The 21,729-nt window shown below is 39.2% G+C and overlaps 1 protein-coding gene across 18 annotated transcripts in view; it reads right to left on the bottom strand.

The window, feature by feature from the left end:
- The window catches only part of ERC2 (ELKS/RAB6-interacting/CAST family member 2), a 691,106-nt gene extending 670,506 nt beyond the window's left edge, over positions 1-20,600 (bottom strand). For 12 of the 18 annotated variants that reach the window (XM_067463537.1, XM_067463536.1, XM_067463539.1 and 9 more), the window contains exon 1: positions 20,276-20,600. The gene's annotated coding sequence lies outside the window, so the exon portion shown is untranslated. The remainder of the gene's footprint in view (positions 1-20,275) is intronic. The other 6 variants (XM_067463546.1, XM_060766075.2, XM_060766074.2 and 3 more) reach the window with 1 other exon arrangement.
- Positions 20,601-21,729: the final 1,129 nt, after the last annotated feature.

Raw genomic sequence — 21,729 nt, 5'->3', positions numbered from 1 at the left:
AAGAAGGAACCTCTACCACACTATGGGGCAGAGAGTTCCACTGCTGAACAGCTCTCACATCACATTGTTTTTCCATGCATAGCATTGCTGAATATACCTAGGAGCTTCCACACAATCAGAAACCCTGAGAACTCAAAGTTCTCAATAATAAGGAAGCTTCTATAATTTTATGTTACTTGTTTTATACTTTTGCACTATTTTTACTGGCTGTATGTTATTTGTGCACCCTGGAGTGCTTTGTAAGCTTCCCTGAGTCCCTTTGGAAAGATGGTGGCAGGATATAAATAAAATTATTATTATTATTATTATTATTAAGCATGTTCATTGCCATGGGAAATTTCAGCAATGAAAAATTGTTTTCTCCTCTTATTTTTTTAGCTTTCATTTTATTTTCATAATTTTTACATTTGTTTTACACCAATCCCCCTCACCACCAATTCTTTCTTGAATTTAAAACATGAAAGTCATGGGACATAAAGATCTTTTATGGGGGATGAATTTCTCTCCTTTTGTCACAAAGACAATAATGGGGCTGGCGGGGGACTTTCATGTGTTTTCTGCAAATCTAAAATCTGTTCTAAACTTTGCACTGAACATCTTTAAGAAAAGACATCTGCATGCAACACTGCTCTGCTACATACACCCTTTAAGCCTTTACAAAATGAAACTGAACATGCAAGCACTAGGTTAATAGCAACATGAAGTGGGATCTAGCACTAACACATACCTGAATAGCAGGGACTATTTACATGAAAGCAGAGAGGCCTCTATATCATGCCTTCTGAACATATGACCTAAGGGATTGATTTTGCTCACTGTATGAAATGCATATATTTTAGTGCTTCCATAATGAGAGCTTTAAAACTAATGAAGCTGAAAGAGATACGATTTCCTATCATTTTTACCAGGATGCCCATTAATCATTTCTATTAACCACTAAATCATGGAAGGATTATTTGGGGGGAGAGGGACATACATGCCGCTATGGAGTGAACAGATGCTATATTTCACTGCTTTGAGTCTTTTGAGAGAAAATAAGGCAGTATATTATTATTATTATTATTATTATTATTATTATTAATAATATTAATAATAATAATAATAATAATTTTTAGATATTGATATTTTATTAAACTTAAAATAACGTGTTTTATTCTGCCTGGTTTCCTCACTTTTTATACCTGCCAGGGAACCTTTGTTTCTCACCAAGGATCAAGCTGCAGCAAATAGGGGAAATAATATTTTAGCCTGCATTAATTAATAGAATTATACTCAACCAATGTTTGTTTCTTCCTTTCCAAAGTCCAGGATACAACCTGAACCCAACACATTATCCAGCAGAATGCCCAGATGGATATTACATTCCAATCAGTATCTCATTATGTAGTCTGCCATCGTCCCTTTAGCACCTTAGGGCACAGTGAAAGCCAACTTAACCAACCCAAGGAAAAAGGAACAGCTGGTGAGAGGTTGTGGAAAGAGTCCATCTCCAGTACTCTACATCTGTGATACAGAAATAATATCATACAAAAGCTGACTGGCACAACCTGGGGATCACAACCAGATACAGTGAAAACATCTGCCCTTCTCTGCTTCTCTGCTGCTGAGTACAGTGTGAAATACATCTCACCATGTTAAAACAGTGGATGTGGCTCTTAATGAGATACACCGCATTGTCACAGGATGTCTACGCCCAACACCGCTGGATAAATTATATTGTTTAGCTTGTATCACACCACCTGACATCCACCGGGAAGTAGCAGCCCGTAATTAAAGGGCCAAGGCAGTGACATCTCCAGCCCATCCTCTGTTCAGATATCAGCCAGCAGGCCAACAACTTAAATCAAGAAACAGTCTGTAGATCTTCGGATACTTGAAAAAACACCTCAGCAAGGGAAAGTCCAAAAGTGGCAGGCTAAAACCTGGAACCTCAATCAGTGGCTGATAATGAATGAGAAAGTCCCTCCTGGACATACAGAAGACTGGTCAACTCGAAAGGCACTGAACAGGCTGCGTTCTGGTACCACAAGATGCAGAGCTAACCTTTAAAAATGAGACTACAAAGTGGAGTCCACGGCATGCAAGTGCAAAGAGCAAGCCACAGATCACTTACTACAATGCAATCTGAGTCCTTCCACGTGCACCAGGCATGTAACCAGGGGGGGTGGGTTGGGGGGCTTCAGCCCCCCCCCCCCCCGAAATTCCGATGGTGGTCTGCGAGAAGGCCTTACTGGTACATTATTTAAACCATTATGTTTATTCATATCATGATCTGATCACCATGCTCAATATATCCCATATGCATGGGGGTATTGGGGTAATGATACAAAAGGTTTGCTAGGGTAGACCCTCTTTCACTCAGACTCAGCCCCCCCCCCCCCCCCCCCCCGAAACAAAATCCTGGCTACGGGCTTGACATGCACAATAGAGGACCTTCTTACAGTAACACCAGAAACACTTGAAGTGGCCAGCTTCTGGTCAAAGGAATTCTAGCAGAATACCAAGTTTTTAACTCTGTGGTTTTTTATACATTATAACTGTATTGCTGCTGACAAAATAAATAAATACATCTGTGATTATTTATGTGTGGGAGGTGCATTTTCCTTCAATGTATCAGTGAGACATTTATGCCCAGTGGTTATAATTGTTTCCTTTCTGAAAACTCTCTATGGACCTTCATTTTGAGTAGCATCACTCTAAATCGGAAATGGGAATCACGAGACCCCTCTGGGAACTGCAACTCAGAGTGAAAACTGCAAGAACATATCATGCAGAGAATAAAGAATAAGACACATGCTCAAAACACAATTTGTAGTGACTCCAATTACTGTTTTTGGAAGGGAGAAGTAAATTAGTCAGATTTTCAGTTATATCTTACAGTATCTGATAGATGTATTTTATAATTTGTTCTTTATTCTAGTGGGAAGCTTCTGCTCAGTATGTATATGACATACCAATATGTATGCATGGTCTGAATATGTCTCATATATAATCAATAACTGACTTTTCTGTAATGCTGTAGGCTCATCTTATTTTCTGCTTTGCATAGAAAATAAGCATCTGCAACTGTTTGAAGAACAGAGGAAAACTAAAGTTTTTTATAAAATGGAAACAAGTGCCCAATGTAGAGGCACAAAGGTGCATTTGACATCTGATCATGTGGTTTTTAATGTTTTTATGGATGCACTCTGAATTGTTTTAATACTAATGATGTTTAATACCGTTTTAATATTTGTATATTTTTAATTGTATTGTAATGCTTTTAATGTTAGCCACTTTGAGTCTATAATAATAATAATAATAATAATAATAATAATAATAATAATCTGCAAAGACTCTGGCACAAGCCAGTCAAGCTGGTCCCAGTGGTGATCAGCACACTGGGTGCAGTGCCTAAAGACTTCGGCCTGCACTTAAACACAATCGGCGCTGAAAAAATTACCATCTGCCAGCTGCAAAAGGCCACCCTACTAGGATCTGCACACATTATTCGCCAATACATCACATAGTTCTAGACACTTGGGATGTGTCCAACGTGTAATCCAATACAACAACCAGCATAGTGATCTTGTTTGCTGTGTACTAATCTTATTGTGTTTCAAACAATAATAATAATGATAATGATAATAATACACAGCACATGCATTCTTGTTCAGTTTCCATATGAAAGCTGCAGCAATCATTTCCTGAGGCAACGAAATGTGTAAAAATACATTACATGTGAACATGTGACTGCCATTCAACATTAATGGAATGCATTACTTTTCTTCAGAGGAGTGACTTATTTTTCAAAAAAGAGGATTATTAACCCATATTTATATAATCCAACAGAAAGGAAAAGGAATGGAAAGAAAGTATTCCAGTGAACATGAAGGCTCCAGTCTAATGCATACAGGGTTGGGAGTTTGATTCACTAAAATCAATGGAACCTACTTTCACACAAATATCTGAAGGATCAAGTTGTGTTATGCTTTTTCCCCTCATCAAACTTACGTTGTCAAGTTCTCCACTAAGTGTTACCCAGGAAGATAACTATCTTGATTTTGGGGTGTGCCACTTACTTAATCTGAGGCTGGTCTTGGAGTAGCAATATTTTGGCCCAGCCCCAGGAGCAAATACAGTATGTATCTCTCTCTCTTGCAGTGTCAGCAGGATGGATTCCAGACCATCCAGTGGGGCTGAAATTGGTTTGCCCCCACTGGATGGCCCCCTTACTTTGACAGTGCCATTGCCACTACCGGACTGCCATTAAACTCCAGGACAGATTCTGGCTGTCCTGGCGATCCCCTCTTCTTTTCCCTAGTTGCTTGGGCACCTTTGGTGAAGTTAGCAAAGGAGGTCTTGGACAGCCAGGAGCTCTCCAGAGCACTGTGGCCAACTGCTGCAGTGATAGGAGGATGAAACAGGCCCATTCCACAGATCAGAGCCGGACCATCTATTTACACTAATCCCAGAATATTCCCTGATTTATAATGTGAAGTCACCAGCTTTACCTCATGTTACAGACTAGAAGTCTGGATGTCCAGGTTCAACGTCTGGTCAAAATCGGGGTTTGGAGCCAATGTTGACAAGCTGGAAGAGGTTAGCACTTGGCAGGCTATGCTTAATATAAATCAGTAACTATATTTTAGTTTTGCATTTCTGCAAACCATACTGATCTGGATATATTTAGATGACTGGCTCCATTACTTAGTATAAGACAGCAACTGATATATATTAAAGCACACATCCATGGTCTCTAATATACTAGAACAGAAAGTATACCCATAATATTTATATTCATCATTATTGCTGAATTTTGTAACCACATGTATCAAATTTAAAACATCATGAATGTTCACGTAAAAGTGAGTCCCCTTTGTAAAATTACTATTATTATTATTATTATTATTGATATGAGTGAAGCTTATGTTGTTTTCTTGGTTAGGTGAGGATAGATAGGAGGTCATCTACTTTTTCTTTTCTTTTCTTCTTGCTTTTTGTTTTATTGACATTTTTGTGTTTTTCCTCTATATATCTCTTCTTGATTCACTTATTTGATTTAATGTAACTTTTAAAAACTTTTTAAATGGAGTTCAAACCAAAAAGAAAAGAATGTTCACACAAGGGATTTTCACAGCTAATTTTCCCACATTTGTATCCAGTTGAAAAAAAAGCTAGAACTTAATTTCTCTTATATAAAAGGTGAGTTTCCCCACTTGTGAAAGATGTGTAATTTCAAACTTTAAAACAGCTTTTAAAATGCAAAGCCCTCATTTGATATGCTAATCATAGGTACACTTAAACAAAGAAACAGAAAAATACATAATAATCTTCAAAGTTTTCAAACTCTGTTTAACCCATTATCTCTATGGAACTCACTTATTCCTTCCTCCTTTTCTATTTCTATTTCTCTTCCCCCCACCAAAAATGCTCTCTTTCCTAGCACATAATTCCTAACACATCTTTCAGCTTCTGTCATTGTTGAAGCAAACATTGTGGATGTAGCATACCTAGATTTTGGTAAGGGTTTTGACAAGCCCCCACCCCCATGATATTTTTGAACAATTACTAATAAAATGGGGGGCAAACAATGCTGCTATTAGGTGAATTTGTAATTGGTTTACCACCTGAGCTCAAAGGGTGCTCACCAAAGACTCCTCTTCATCCTGGACAGCAGTGATTAGTGGGGTGCCACATTGTTCTGTCCTGGCATCAATGCTGTCAAAAAATGTCTATAAATGATGTGGAGGAATGACTAAATGGTATGCTTAACCTGCATTTTAATTCTGTGTATCTTCTATTTTAATAGTGTTTCATCTCTTTTTTCTAGCCTGTCTCAAGCTGCAAGAAGAGGCAGGTAATAAATGTACCGTATTATTATTATTATTATTATTATTATCATCATCATCATTATTATTATCACCATAATAATAATAATAATAATAATAATAATACAGTACATTTATTTCTCTCCTCTCCTTGCAGCTAGAAAAAGAGATGAAACACGATTAAAATACAAGATATCCAGAATTAAAATGCAGGTTAAGCATGCCATCTAGCCGTTCTTTCACATCATTAATACACATTTTATAATACATAAATAATATATACATATCATCATCATCATCACCACCACCACCACCACCACCATCACCATAGGAGCCCTCAGTGGTGCAGTGGGTTAAACCCTTGTGCCAACTGGTCGCAGGTTTGAATTCGGGGAGAGCAGGGATGAGCTCCCTCTGTCAGCTCCAGTTCCCTCCCACAAGGATGGTAAAACATCAAAACATCTGGGCATCTCCTGGGCAACGTCCTTGCATTCAGCCAATTCTCTCACACCAGAAGCGACTTGCAGTTTCTCAGGTTGCTCCTGACACGAAAATAAAATTATCAACATCATCATCATTATTAAATTTGGAAGTGACACCAATTGAGGGGATGTAGCTAATACCCCAGAGGCCAGGATCAGAATTCAAATTGATCTTAATAGATTAAAGTGCTAGGCCTAAACTAACAAATTGGATTTCAACAAGGAAAAGGTAACTGAATGTGTCAACAGTGTGATGTAGGAGGAAAATCGCCTCTCTATTCTTCTTTGGGTAGACCTGGAATGCTGTGTTCAGTACTTGGCATCACAATTTAAAGGGGATATTGAGAAGCTAGAACGTGTCCAGTGAACAAGGCCAAAATGGTCAAAGATCTGGAAATTGTGCCTTATGTAGAATTGCTTAAGGAGCTTTCTACATTTAGCGTAGAGAGGTGAATGGATATCCATCTGTTAGGAATCTTTTGGCTGCCTGTTCCTTCATAGCAGAGGTTGGACTGGATGGCTCTTGTGGTCTCTTCCAATTTTATGTCCAAAAATCTGTTAAATTCCAAAGGAATACTACACACACTAATATAAATCTGACTTTTATACAGATACACTTAAAGTTGAAGCTTTAAACATCAGAACAATAAAAACTGTGTGGAAAGAGACAGTGCAACTAATGTATATTTCCTTGAGGAAAATACTGTTGTTCTGTCTCAATATAAAACTTTTGAATATTAAAATTTTAGTCTCTCTTTTCCTTCTCCCTAGTTGAGGCACCCCACTTTTGCCAATCCTTCCTACAACCATTCAGTGAAAGAGGGCCTTCTAACTCTTTTCAGGTCCCTTTCACACAGCTAAATACAACCCCACATTTTCAAATTTGAACTGGAATATATGGCAGTGTGGACTCAAATAACCTAGTTCAAAGCAGATATCATGGGATTTTCTGCCTTGATGTTCTGGGTTATATGGCTGTGTGGAAGGGCCTTCACAAGACACTACAAACTACAGAGTTATAGTGCTAGGATTTCATATTTACTGCAGTGACAACATCGTATGAAATCCTGGGATTGATGGTTTGGTGGAATGTATTTCAGAGTCTCAACTTAAGTGGCCTATTTCCTCAGCCGACTGCAGAATCCAGAATTAACTACAATGTAGCCATGGCAATTAAAATGCCATCATAATGCTATAGGCATTTAACATAAAAGATGTCCAAGAGACTTAAGAGAGTTGGGAGAAATCTGCAAAAATTTACTTATGTGAGAGTAAGAAAATGCAAGTATTGGATGCAACCCTAAGAAGAAGTCGTGGAATACCTCATAAAAAGGCTTCAAATGCTTGGCCATGTCATCCACTGGACAACCTATCACGGTTGCTTGTGTTTCATTTCTGGGACATAATAATAACAGAGTGTTCCCTCGCTACTTCACGGTTTGCTTTTAGCATACTCGCTGTTTCGCGAGTTTTTGAAAATATTAATAAAAATATTAAATAATAAATATTTATGTGCAGTGGAGGCCAGGGACCCCGGAAGTGCAGCAGCCTGAGGCACGGCAAGGAAGGCCTGCCTCCCTGGCCTGCTGCTGCCTGCGTGGCTTCAAAGGCTCTGCAGAGGCCAGGGAGGCAGGCAGGTGCCCTTGGGATGGGCCAGGAGGCGGGTAAGGAAGCGCGAGTAGGAAAATAATATATAAAATATATAAAATAATGTATAAATATGGCATCCCTACTTCTCAGATTTTCACTTATTGCGGGTGGTCCTGAAATGGAACCCCCGCAATAAGTGAGGGAACACTGTACTTGCTAAAACTTCATCAGAAGATCAAAGTTCTTTCCTCCCTTCTTCTGCCCTCAACAAGCAGATGATATTTCAACAAACTGCCCAATCCTTCCATCCTTATGACCTGTCATTGGTATTGTTGCTATGTGCCTTCATGTTAAGTCCAATTAACAGCAATCCTCTCCTAGGATTTTCTTGGCAAGAAGTCTGCCATTGCTTTCCTCTGAGGCTAAGAGAGAGTGTCTAAGGTAATCTGGTGGATTTCCACAGTTGAGAAAGGATTAGAGACTCTGGGTGGTCTCTAAGCCTTTCTCAGCTGTGGAAACCCACCAGTCAATCTACACCATGCTGGTTCTCAAAATTATTCAAAGGAAGTTTCCATTGCTTTGCTTTAAAGCTGAGATAGTGTGGCTTGCCCAAGACCATTAGCAGGGCTTTCAAACCCTGATCTTCTGTCCTAGCACAACATTCAAGCCATTATACTATATGCCGCCTGAAATTAAACACTGAGTTTTATCAAATTCATTACATTTAAAAAGGGAAATCTTACAATTTCCCCCTCCTCCCTCCATGTCCTTGATCCCTTGTGTGTCACATCTTAGATTTTAAACTGTAGCCCTGGAGGCAGTGACTGTCATATTTCCTATCTTCTAAGCTGCTCTGGGAGCCTTTTTGGCTAAAGGGCAGGATATAAATATTTTAAACAAATTTTAAAACCCCATCGAATATATTCTTCACAAATCTTCTCCATTACCTCTAGTAACAAGGAACTCTATGTGCATTATGAGTTTAGGAAGTGTCCTGTTTTTCATACTATATATATGTGTGTGTGCATGTCTAACTATCTATAATCCACTCAAAAGAAATGACCTGTTTTAGTGAACTTATTACCATAGGTGAAAGAAAATACATATTTAAAAAATAGCTATTGGGTAAATAGGCAACAGTCCTCCTGGTTATTTATGCTAGTATAATTGGAAGTTACACTAATGTAAGTACTTTTTATGAACTGTGCAAGGAGGTATCTGGTCATTCCTTGTGCCTTTCCCTCAGTTGTAATATTTATTTTATTTATTTACTTTATTTATTTACTTTATTTATACCCTGCCTTTCTCCCTGTGGGGACTCAAAAGTGGCAAACAACCCCATACTTTGTCATAGTTTTTAAAAAAGCAGTACAAAACTTAAAAAACAATCAAATAATACAATGTGGATTAAGGAGAAAAAACAGATTAAAATATAATAAATATAACAGTAATAAATACACTTAAATTGGCCTTTCAAATTCACAATCCCCCCTTCCTGCCCAACAATCTCACACTTCCCCAGCATCATGCCGTTATTCATTCTCCCCCAAATGCCTGCTGGTGGAAGAAGGTCTTGACCTGCTTGCAGAAGGTCAGCCAGGATAGGACCCTCTTGGTCTCTCTTGGGAGGGAGTTCACAGTCTGGGAGCAGCCACCGAAAAGGCCCTCTCCCATGTACCCACTAAGCACACTTGAATGTTATAACAGCCAAAAGCCACCAGGCACAGCTGTTTCTCTCCAGGCACTGACCGGCAAAGTGCCATCTGGCTCTCACTATACAGCTGTGGAAAGAGGAGCAGCCTTTACCATCCTCATCAGTCATAGATTTAGGAAACTGATGTACATGTCCAGTAGCCAGAAGCCTAAAAAAACATGCTCACAGTTTTAGATTCATTTCCTACCCTAATCAGAAAGAGGTTTGTTCAGACTGATAATATAAATGATTGTAATAATTACCATATATACTCGAGTATAAGCTGACCCGAATATACACAGAGGCACCTAATTTTACCACAACTGGGAAAAACTTATTGACTCAAGTATAAGCCTAGGGTGGGAAATGCAGAAGCTACTGGTAAATTTCAAAATAAAATGGATACCAATAAAAGTACATTGAGGCATCAGTGAGTTAAATGTTTTTGAACATTTACCGTATCTCAAAAAAAAAAAACCCCAGTAAAATAGCTTTGTAAGTGGAAATGTAGGGTCAACAAAACAATATGGTATCAAGAATAACTTTATAATAATAATAAAACTTCATTTGTATCCGACCCTATCTCCCCATGGTGACTCAGGTCGGCTTCCAACACAGTAACACGCAAACATTCAATATAAACAATGCAGAGCTAGATATAGATGTATAATTATACATACTAATTTCACATTTGCATTTCCCCTGAAATGTTTGCTCTCTATATATATGTGCATTACCCTTCTGCAATATTTGCAAGCCCTGGATATCCATGTTTATATTGATCTAGACATCTCTCTATATGTGTGTATGTGTGTGCATGCGTGTGTGTATTTCCCCTATAATATATGCAAGTCCTGTATATCTATATTCATATCTATCTAGACATCTCTCTATATATAGATAATTATATTTATATAGTATTTGCAAAGACTTGCAAATGTGAGGGGAAAATTCATATATAAAATTATTTTATATATAAACATTTACATACACCTCTATATATTTATTGATATCTATATCTATATAGGATTTGCAGAGGCTTACAAACATGTGAGGGGAAATTCATATATAAAAATAATGTATACATATAGATACAGATATACAGGTACATGGAAATCTCTAGATATCTGTATGTATATAGGATTTGCAAAAACTTTCAAACAGATTGGAGGAAAATTCATATAGAAAATTAATGTATATAGATACAGATATATAAGTACAAAGGGATTGCAAAAGCTTGCAGGGGAAAATGCCTATATATCTGTAGGAGAGATTAAAAATATTTCTGGGGAAATGCTTAAGATTAATGGCTATTACTCATTTGTAAGGGCTTCTCTCCCTCTGGAGAGAGTGAGGGAGGATTTGGAAAAGAAAACAAACTGTTAAGGAAGATAAATATATCATATATTGCACGCAATGGCCTCCAGACTCCGCTGCCCGACCCCATTATAAGCCAAGAGAGGCTTTTTCATCCCAAAAAAGGGCTGAAAAACTCGTTTTTTTCTTCAAGTATATACGGTAGTTACTTATACTAACTGATATTGTCTACTTTAGTCCACTACGTCAAACAAATTGCTGACTACTTCAGTGATTCAGCATTGTCCCAACAACATGACTCCTCCTACACTAGCTTCTCAGAAATCTAATGTGATGCAGTAGCTTGAGTATTGGACCATGACGCTAGAGAACATGGTTTGAATTCCCACTTCACCATGAAAACAAACTCAAAACAAGTCAAACTCTCAGCTCCAGAAAATCCCTTAGGGTCACCAAAACTCGGGCACAACTTGAAGGCACACAACAACAAATACTACTTTCTCACATGAACTACCTTTACCTAAATGGTTCGGGGCCTGCCTATCTTTGTGATCGCATCTTCGCCTACGAGCCAGCATGTACTTTAAGATCATCCGGGAAGGCTCTTCTCTTGCTTCCATCACCCTCACAAGCTCAGTTGGTGGGGACAAGGGAAAAGGCCTTCTCTGTGGTGGCCCCTCGGCTCTGGAACTCCCTCCCCAGGAAGATCAGACAGGCTCCCACTCTCTCCATTTTCCACAAGGAATTAAAATCTTGGCTGTTCTGTTGAGCCTTTGATTAAGCAGTTCACCACAGAATTTCACAACCTATCCATCTCCTGCACTTTAACATAGTCCCTTTCTGGCGCTTCCTCCACTTTAATAGCCTAAGGACATTTGCCTCCTAGCCCAGGCCTCCGATTGTCGCATTGTCCCTGGCTCTACTTAGGATTCATTGCACTTAGTAATTATGAACCCAACCCTGAGCTTTATTTGCTCAGCCATTATATTGCTTTTGTTTTTATAATGTTGTCTGATTTTATGTTTATTGATGTTTGATATTGCTTGTTTTTTATGCTTATTTTAACCTGTTTTGTTGGGCATGTTCCTTTGTAAGCCGCCCCAAGTCCCTTCAGGGAGATGGAAGCAGGGTCTAAAAATAAAGATATTATTATTATTAAAGTTATTATTACCATGTGAAAACAGATTTTAAAGAATAGAGAAGGTACCTATCCACAGACAGCACTTGTGAACTCATAAATATTTGCTTTATTAAGCCCTGCTGGAAGGAATGGGGCAAAAAGAGAAAATCATGGTATGCCCCAATTTGCACTAAACATTCTGGACTTTAATCACTAAAATGAATGTGGGGTGGGAGACATTAATCTCTTTGCACTGTTCCTTTATCCCAGCAATGGGTCAAAGAGCAGACGTTTCCCAGCTCTTTAAATCCTCCTTCTCCAGCTTTATTCCAGTTTTCAAAAGCATTTAATGAGAAATAATATTCCCCAAAGATATCTGTTACATCTTCAGTTTTTCAGTTCCATCCACCCATCATATAATAAAAAGATCCTCTTCTTTTTCTATCATTATGCAAACCCCATCACACTTGTCACTATCCATTTCTGTTCATTTAAGGAATTTCTTGTTGTAAAGGACACCCAATCCCCAATCTGGGTGAGACAGAGCAGGAAGTATGTTTATACAAGCAAAAGGGTAAATACGGCAAACATCTTGAAGCATGTTGCACAAGGACAAGGAAATGTTAAGGTTAATAGAAACATATTTGTGCAAACACATCCCTGGAACTCCTGCTAATGCTATTCTTAACGGATTCATCAGCCTTTGCACAGCTGACAGTTTCAGAATAAGGGGAGAACACATTTCCTTTTGAATTACTTGAGATTCAGCAAATCTTTGCAGCAGAAGCAGATAATTTTACCCTGTGCTTCTTATAAAATATGTGGGCATCTAGTCAACCTGCCATTTTTACTTCCTGAGAAGATAGTAAGAGAAGTTGATTTCTCTTCGCTGCTCCCAATGAGAATGCTTCTGATTTCATCTCTCCACCACAGAGGCTGAATTTCATGAGCCACCAAATAAATAATATGAGATGGTTTTGAGTTGTCTGTTGCCCTCTGCTCTCTTCTTTCCAAGGACTGAAGAGGAGTAAGAATGCTCAAATAAGAAATTCTTCAAAATATTTTTCTACATATAATGCCTCTGCCTTGTTTACTATAAAATAATTGGAAAAGTGCTTGTCCACCTAGAGCAATAACTGAAAAAATAGAACCTGGGCTTAGATATTAGAAAATAGTCAACAACATAGATCTTTCCCCAAAAATATAAGACAGAACAAAAAAAATGCAAAATTTAAGAAAAAACTCTACAGTTAGATATGAACTATACATTTGCTTATTTTGTCACAGTTTGTTCATCTTCCACAAAACTCTAGTCACATTACCTTCCTGCTATGAGTTGATCTGTTGGAAATTACAATCATCTTCAAGCCTCCACTAGTAATTTGTTTGTGTATGATTCTGTTTGCTTACTATATTGTATATGTATGTTCTGACATGCAGTCTCCTTAACTCTATGTTTCTGAGGTTGTGGGAGGAGCTGCAGACCACATGATCAGATCTGAGACTGCTCAGACTCCATTAGAGTCTCAGAATGTAAAGATGTTGCTGTTTGATTATAAGAATGATGCCCTGTGTTATCTGCACAGAGAAACGTCTTCAAACCTATCTGTAACTGGGTTGACAAGTTATGTACCTGTATGCTGAATACATGAAGGTTGTGAGTAAACCAGATATGTTACTTTCAAGGGAATCTACTTTATTTTTGTCTCTTGAGAGCATGATATGAAAACAAGATATTTTATGGGAGAGTAGATGCATTTTTGGACACTGAAAACAAACAATTCTGAAGAACCACTATATTTTGTGCATTGGCATACTCTCTGTTCCTAACAGATCAGAGACAACTAGGTTATCAGTGTAACCGCTGAAAACCAAATTGCCTTGCATAAGTACATGTGGATATATATCACTGAAGAGAAGATATTACTCAAACAGGTTTTTTGGCTCTTCTCTGGAAGATTATATTTTTACAAAAAGTTATGATTTTCGAATGGTTGCAAATGCAATTTTTTTCCACAAGGTTATGGAGATTCTGTTTTCCAAAATGATCTAAATACCTATTAAAAACAGGGTGCTACAAAATTCAAAAAGGAGTCTGATGTATATGATCCTATGGCATTGAACGCCATTTACAAAATTTTATTTTTAACACATAATGTAACCGTACTTCTTATATATACTGTATATCCATACAATATATTGTATTGTTCTTAAACACTGAAACCCCTTTGTGACTTTTGGCCCACCCTATATTTGAATAGTCAGATAGAAAGATAAAATAATACTTAAAATGCTTTTTTAACTTGTTCCATTGATACTGTTCCACTGAAAAAGGAGTGTTTCACAGTCAAACATATGGAATCATAGAATCATGGAAGAGACCTCATGGGCCATCCAGTCCAACCCCCTGCTAAGAATCAGGACACCCGCGTTCAAAATACCCCCAACAGATGGCCATCCAGCCTCTGTTTAAAAGCCTCCAAAGAAGGAGCCTCCACCACACTTCGGGGTAGAGAGATCCACTGCTGAAAGGTTCTCACAGTGAAGAAGTTCTTCCTAATGTTCAGGTGGAATCTCCTTTCCTGTAGTTTGAAGCCATTGCTCTGTGTCCTAATCTCCAGGGCAGCAGAAAACAAGCTTGCTCCCTCCTCCCTATGACTTCCCCTCACATATTTATACATGGCTATCATGTCTTCCCTCAGTCTTCTCTTCTGCAGGCTAAACATGCCCAGCTCTATAAGCCGCTCCTCACAGGGCTTGTTCTCCAGACCCTTGATCATTTTAGTCGCCCTCCTCTGGACACATTCCAAAATCATTTCAAAATCATATTGAATAGGATTCTGGAATATATTTGTTGGTACACAATTTTATTCTACCTACTTCATACTAATCTCGGCAGCCTAAAACGAAACTTAAATTTCTACTAGTGTAGATCCATTCAACAGAACATACATGACATAACATGTAACACATGTCTATCAATTTAGTGGTCTTGCTCTATTTGGGGACTAAAAAAAAACATATTGGGCCTTGTCTTGATTTGTTTTTATTGGGCCGTCTCAGTGGCGGCCCCTTGACTGTGGAACTCCCTTCCTAGTGATGTGATAACAGCCTCCTCGCTCCTGGCATTTAGAAAACAAGTAAAATCCTGGCTTTCAAACCTGTTGTTACAATGCAATAGACATCTGGGAATTAATGTGACTGTAACTGGAATGGCTCATGGACTCTAATTACAGACTATGTGGTTGTTTTAATTGCTGTTTAAAATCCTGTTTTAATTCTATTTATATGTGATTGTTTTATGTTTAATGATTTAATGTTTAATGTATTTATAATCTGTTATGTTTATGTTTTGATGTGGCATCAAATTGTACCAAGCTGTAAGCCACTCTGAGTCCCCGCCTTGGGGTGAGATAGGGTGGGAAATACGGTAAATAAATACATAAATAATAAATATACTACTACCAAAAGCATTCTCCTCCATCCTTCCCTTTCTCTCTGAGACACACACTTGCCTCACTTCCACAATTTGATCTTTAATTTGATGAGACTTAGAGCTGAATATTTACAATCCCATTCTCCCCACTATACATAAACCAGGATAGGTAATTAATTTCACCCAAAGGCAGGTATTCTCTGCACTCATTATTAGAAAGTAATTGTTGAAAAAGAAATGAGAGGGAGGGGTAAAATCAGGAAGGTGTCGGAAACATCCCACAACAGGTAAACCAAGTCAGTGTGGAATTTAAGAAGAGGTTTTAAGCAGAAGAGACCTCAGCTCCAAGCACATCATGAGACAGAATCAGGATGAAGCGAAGGAGAAAGTGAAAAATATAGCAGTAAATGCAAACTGGACTGAAAGCAAAAAGGGTGGGAGAGATGTCAATGATTTTAAAGAGACAAAAATTGTAAAAAGTAAGCACTAAAAGAACCTTGAATTTCATACATAGTATGTGACAGGAAGCAAGTGCAGAGATTTAAAGAGAGCAGTAATATGATCCTAGTGAAACAAGAGAAAGATTTGTTCAGAGAGGTGCTGTGAAGTGGAGAAGGAAGAAACAGCAAGAGCCATAAAGAAGCTGCAGAGGAAGAAATGTGAGCTACCAGAGAACAGACCACATTTTAGGGTGCAGTAAAGAAGAGAGGACGTTGTTTCCAAATGCTGAAAAGATCCAAAAGCATTTGGCTACCACTGATTCTTTCAAAAAGAAACACAGAAATTAATCAAACGTGATTCCCATGTGCCTTCAGCTAAGGGAGATGATTGTAATTCTGACAAAGAAACAAAGAAAGGGGCACTGGGCAAACAGAACTGGATTAGTCATGTCAAATTTGAGATGGGTTTATACACACAAGAAGCTGTAGGATGCAACAACCCACAGAATGCATGTAACAAGAAGAGAGAAGAAGAACTCAGCCTCAGGAACAAAGGGTGCAAAAACCCTTTGCGAGTGAAATTTGGAAGTGGTTGCCATTCAGGATATGTGTCTCTTATCAAGTTCTGGCATCTCCAAAGCTCTATGACAATCACACTTGGTTTAGAAACCATCTGTTCTATTTTGTGATTGTGTACAAACATTTTCAGTAGTGGTCTAAACTAAAACAGGGGCCTGAAGGTTTACCAGGTTTACAATTATTGTTGTTGTTGTTACCATGTCAGACTACAAAGAGAAGCCATTGAAATCAACAAGCATGTGGACAATTTCAAGAGAAAGGAAAAAACCATGAAAATGAACCAAATCTGGCTACCAGTTTAAAAAACTCTAAAATCAGGATATTAAATAAAGAACAACACTCAAAAAGCAGGTGAATTCCAGACAAGAAACAATCAGGGCCAGCTAACACCTCACAGCAAAGGATCCCCAGGCAGCAATCAGCCAGTCTTTGAAGCTGCAAGTCCATTAAATGCTAACCAAGGTCGCGAATTGCAATGTTCACACATGCATCAAGCAGATAAGCGTTCTTTCTCCCACACCGGACCTTCCACAGATATATAAACCTCACTTGCCCAGTTTCTATCAGACCTCATAACCTCTGAGGATACCTGCCGTAGCTGTAGCTGAAACGTCAGGAGAGAATGCTTCTGGAACATGGCCATTTAGCACAGAAAAATCATAGCAACCCAGTGATTCTGGCCATGAAAGCCTTCGAGAACACAATAATAATGCTTTATTTTCACCCCACCACCATCTCCTCAAAGGGATTTGGGGCAGCTCACAAAAGCACTCAATAGTGCAAACATACATAATACAACAAACGCATAAACAATGGCACAACAGCAATAACAAGCAGCAATAACTATGGGCCCAATGGGTTTTAAAAGTCCACAGTAAACGTGATGTTTGGCACCAGAAGAAGAGATGTGGGAATACATGAAAGAAAAGAGTTTGGCCCAGAAAACTCACAGCAACCAAGTTCCTCCATCCTCTCCTTAAAATGCAGTTGAACTCTTGTCACACACATTTCCAGCTTTAGAAAAATGACCTACTTAGGTCCTGACAACCTGTTCCTGATATGCCAAAGGAGAATCTTTTTTCCATGTTTTGGCAGATGCAACCAGTATCTCTAAAGCACTGTATATTTAAAAAAAATACCATGAAGAATATGGTTAGATCAATTATTTATGCTATCTCCATCCATAGATGAAGGAATCCTAAGGAGAGGAAAAATCTTAGAGTCATAGAATCCTAGAGTTGGAAGAGACCACCAGGTCCGCCCATTCTGTCATGGAGAAATCAAAGCCCTCTTGACAGACAGCCACGGAGCACCTTCCCAAACAAAGGGAAAGCCAAAGTAACATCTGGTAAGAGGAGGAACCACTAAATCTGGTTTCTGCCTCCTGCAGAATTCTGGGGTTTGTAGTTTAGTGAGGCTGTTAAATGCTCCTCCCTAAACTACAAACCCCCAGAATTCTGTAGGAGGCAGCAACCGGATTTAAAGTGGATTCATTCTCTAGTATGATGAGATCCTTAAAGAGAGAAAGGGTGCATTTCTCTCACAGTTATGACAAATCCTTCTGTATGGTGGGGATCAGCTTGAGTCTTAAGAGGGAGGTCAGACCACAAGCTGCCCATGGTCTGACCTGCAGACTGTCTCTTTGAGGAAACATATGTGAGAGAAATAGAGACAGAAGCCACCCAAATACTAAGGCTGAAATTGCCTAAGATCCCTCTATACATCACGGAGAGGTTTGGAAGTGTCCAATGGAGATTGTGTGTGTGACTCTCTAGGGGTGCATCTACACCAAGCATGGGCCAACTTTGGCCCTCCAAGTGTTTTGGACTTCAACTCCTACCATTCCTAACAGCCTCAGGCCCCTTCCTTTTCCCCCTCAGCCGCTTAAGCAGCTGAGGGGGGAAAGGAAAGGGCCTGAGGTTGATAGGAATGGTGGGAGTTGAAGTCCAAAACACCTGGAGGGCTGAAGCTAGCCCATGCCTGGTCTACACTGTTGAATTAATGCAGTTTGACCCTGCTTCAACTGCCATGGCTCAGTGCTATGCAAACCTGAGAATTATAGTTTTGCAAGGTCTTTAGCCTTCTCGATCCTATAGTGCTGGTGCCTCACCAAACTACACATCCCATGCTTCCATAAGCATCCATTCTTCGGTGTAGATGCACCATGTGACTCCCTGGCAACACTTATAGTGGGGACCCCCCTCTGGTTGGTTTTCACTGCAGTGGAGAAAAAGGGGAGAGGCTGGGGAGAGTAGCAGGCAAAGGGTTTAGAGAAAGCTGTGATTTCTTCTCTTTCTGTCCCTAAAGCCAACCAGGAAACTCGCTCTGACCAGCAGCTCTGCCCTCCTCCTGGCCACACCAATTGGCTGAGCCCAGGGCCAGGAGCCCATCCCTGCCAACGCCAGTGGCCTGTGGGCTTGTCCATCAAAAGGGACATGTCAATTCACAGGGAGCCCTGGCCCTCCATCCTTCCATCCTTTCCTCCCAGGTTGAGCAGGTAGCCGCTTTAAAAGGGACCAAATGGAGGGAGGGGTCTCTCCATCCCACGCCTGATGGCTGCACATCCTTGTGCAAAACCCAGACAGCATCTATCATCACAGACACAGAGAGCTCAAGGGGGGGGGGGGCACAGGTCACCATCCCTTCTTCCAATCATCCCAGATGGGACCACAATGTAACCCCTCCCTCACTCCTAACAAGCCATGGATCCATTTGTTTATTATATAACTGGTTTATTTTAACTGCTCATTTTTAACTGTTTGTTGGTACTTGTTTTAATTTTAATTTTTTGTCATAGGACATGGCATTGAATGTTTGCCATTTTTTGCCTGTGGAAGCCACCCTGAGTTCCTTCGGGGAGAGAGGATGGGTTAAAATAAAGTTGCTATTATTATTATTATTATTATTATTATATAAATAGAACAGATCCAATATATTTGAATATAATAGATGTGATATATGTAAATTCAACAGATTTAAGATAGATCAATAAAATAGTTTAAATATAATAAATATAACAGAAGTAATAGATAGATAGATAGATAGATAGATAACAGATGGAATACATTATATTATACTGCTTCTATAATATAAAAATCGATGCAATATATTCAAAAATAACAGATTTTATATGCATAAATATAATAGGTGCAATATATTTTAAAATAGTCGATTGAACATATATATATATATATATATGCAATATATTTAAATTTATCCAAAGTTATATATATATAGATTGAATATATGGGAGTATATATATATAGATTGAATATATGGGAATATATACTGCATCTATAATAAAATACCATTTCTTCTCCTTCCTGGGAAACCCCTAAGATGATGAAGGGGAAGGAAAGAAGGAAGGGAGGGAGGGAGCAGCACTGATTCATTTCCCCCCTGCAAATATCTACTATTTACAAACCCAGGCATCGTTTCCTAGTAGACAAGAACGCTGTAGGGATGGCTCACAGGCATCTATCTAGATATATTGTACAGAGAAATGGAGAGATGGATAGTGTATCTGGAGAGATGGCTACAACAGCCCATGCCAGGCACAGCCCAGCCAGCAAGGCAACCAGGCTGCTGTTTTCGAGGAGGGATTGCACGAAGGCATCTGCTTCCCTGGAAAGGGAGAGGCACTGGATGGACTCCTTACTATGATCCAGAGGGATGCAAGCTCCCCTTTGGGCACACCGAGGGTTGGATGACAGCCATGCCTGTTCCTCTCTCTCTCTCTCTCTCTCTCTCTCCCCATCCTCAGGCCCCTCGGCGAAGGTGTGCCTCCCAAGCGGTGCCCTTTGCTTACCTTCCCCACCATCGTCTTGCACCTTCCTCTTCTTCTTCCTCCTCTTCTTCCTCCTCCTCCTCTTCCTCTTCCTCCTCGCATGGAGCCCTACACCATCACGGCTTGCGGCGTCGCAGGGAGGGAGGGAGAGAGGGAGGAGGCCAGCGCCCGAGGAGACCGACCCACGGCGCCGCAGTCCGTCCCCAGCGGGGAGGCTCCTCTCCCGGGCTGCCTGCCTGCCTGCCTTGCCTGCCTTGCCCGCTCTCAGCCTCGGCCAGCTCGCAGCCCGGCCAGCGCCTGACTCAACATTCCCAGCATTCCCGAGGAGAGAGCGCGGCAATGAGCAGCAGTCGCCGCTAGGGGCGGTAGAGAGCTGCTTCGGGAAAAGAGGCTTCTGAGAGAGAGAGAGAGAGACAGAGAGAGAGAGAAGGGAGAGAGCAAAGCGGTCCTTGGCGTGCCAGCCCCCTCCCTGGATGGAGCCCCCCCCCCCCGCCCCAAAAAGGTATATATACACCCTTTAACAGCTGGTAGTCGCTGTGGTTTGAAGGCTCAGAAAACACATTTACATTGAAAAGTAACGTTGAAAAATATTTTATGAAATATATTGAATTGAATATTAGATTTCAATATATTACATCTTATATATATATATATATATATATATATATCTCCAATCTGTTATTATTTCAATATATTACATCTATCATATTGAAATATATTAAATCTGTTATATTTAAATATATTACATGTATTATTGTATTATTATTATTATATTATAGATGTAATATATATATATATTATTTTAAAATATATTGCATCTATTATATTCAAATATATTAAATCTGTTATATTTAAATATATTACATCTATTATTGTATTATTATTATTTAATATATTAAAATATGTAATATATTTTAAAAATAATATATATGTATATATACATCTATTATTTTAAAATATATTGCTTCTATTATTTTTAAATATATTCAATCTGTTATAGTTCCATATATTACATCTATTATATTTATTTATATATTAAAACTGTTACATTTCAATATATTACATCTATTATATTTAAATATATTAAATATGTTATAGTTCAATATATTACATCTATTATATTCATATATATAATCTATTATATATATTATTAATTATTAAGCGGACAAAGGTCAGTGTGCTGGAAGAAGCAAAGACCACCAGCATTGAAGCAATGGTCCCTGCCATCAACTCCGCTGGACCGGCCATGTTGTCCGGTTGCTCTACTCCCAACCATGCTATTTGCCTGCAAGACGCGGACTGTCTACAGACATCACATGCAAGTCCTGGGATGATTCCATCAGCGCTGCCTCCGGAAAATCCTGCAAATCTCTTGGGAAGACAAGCGGACAAATGTCAGCATGATGGAAGAAGCAAAGACCACCAGCATTGAAGCAATGGTTCTCCACCATCAACTCTGCTGGACTGGCCACGTT

This window comes from Anolis sagrei, chromosome 2, assembly GCF_037176765.1.
Source record: "Anolis sagrei isolate rAnoSag1 chromosome 2, rAnoSag1.mat, whole genome shotgun sequence".
NCBI classification, from domain to species: domain Eukaryota; kingdom Metazoa; phylum Chordata; class Lepidosauria; order Squamata; family Dactyloidae; genus Anolis; species Anolis sagrei.
Note: the sequence above shows the minus strand (reverse complement) of the source record. Positions and strands in the feature narration are given on the sequence as shown.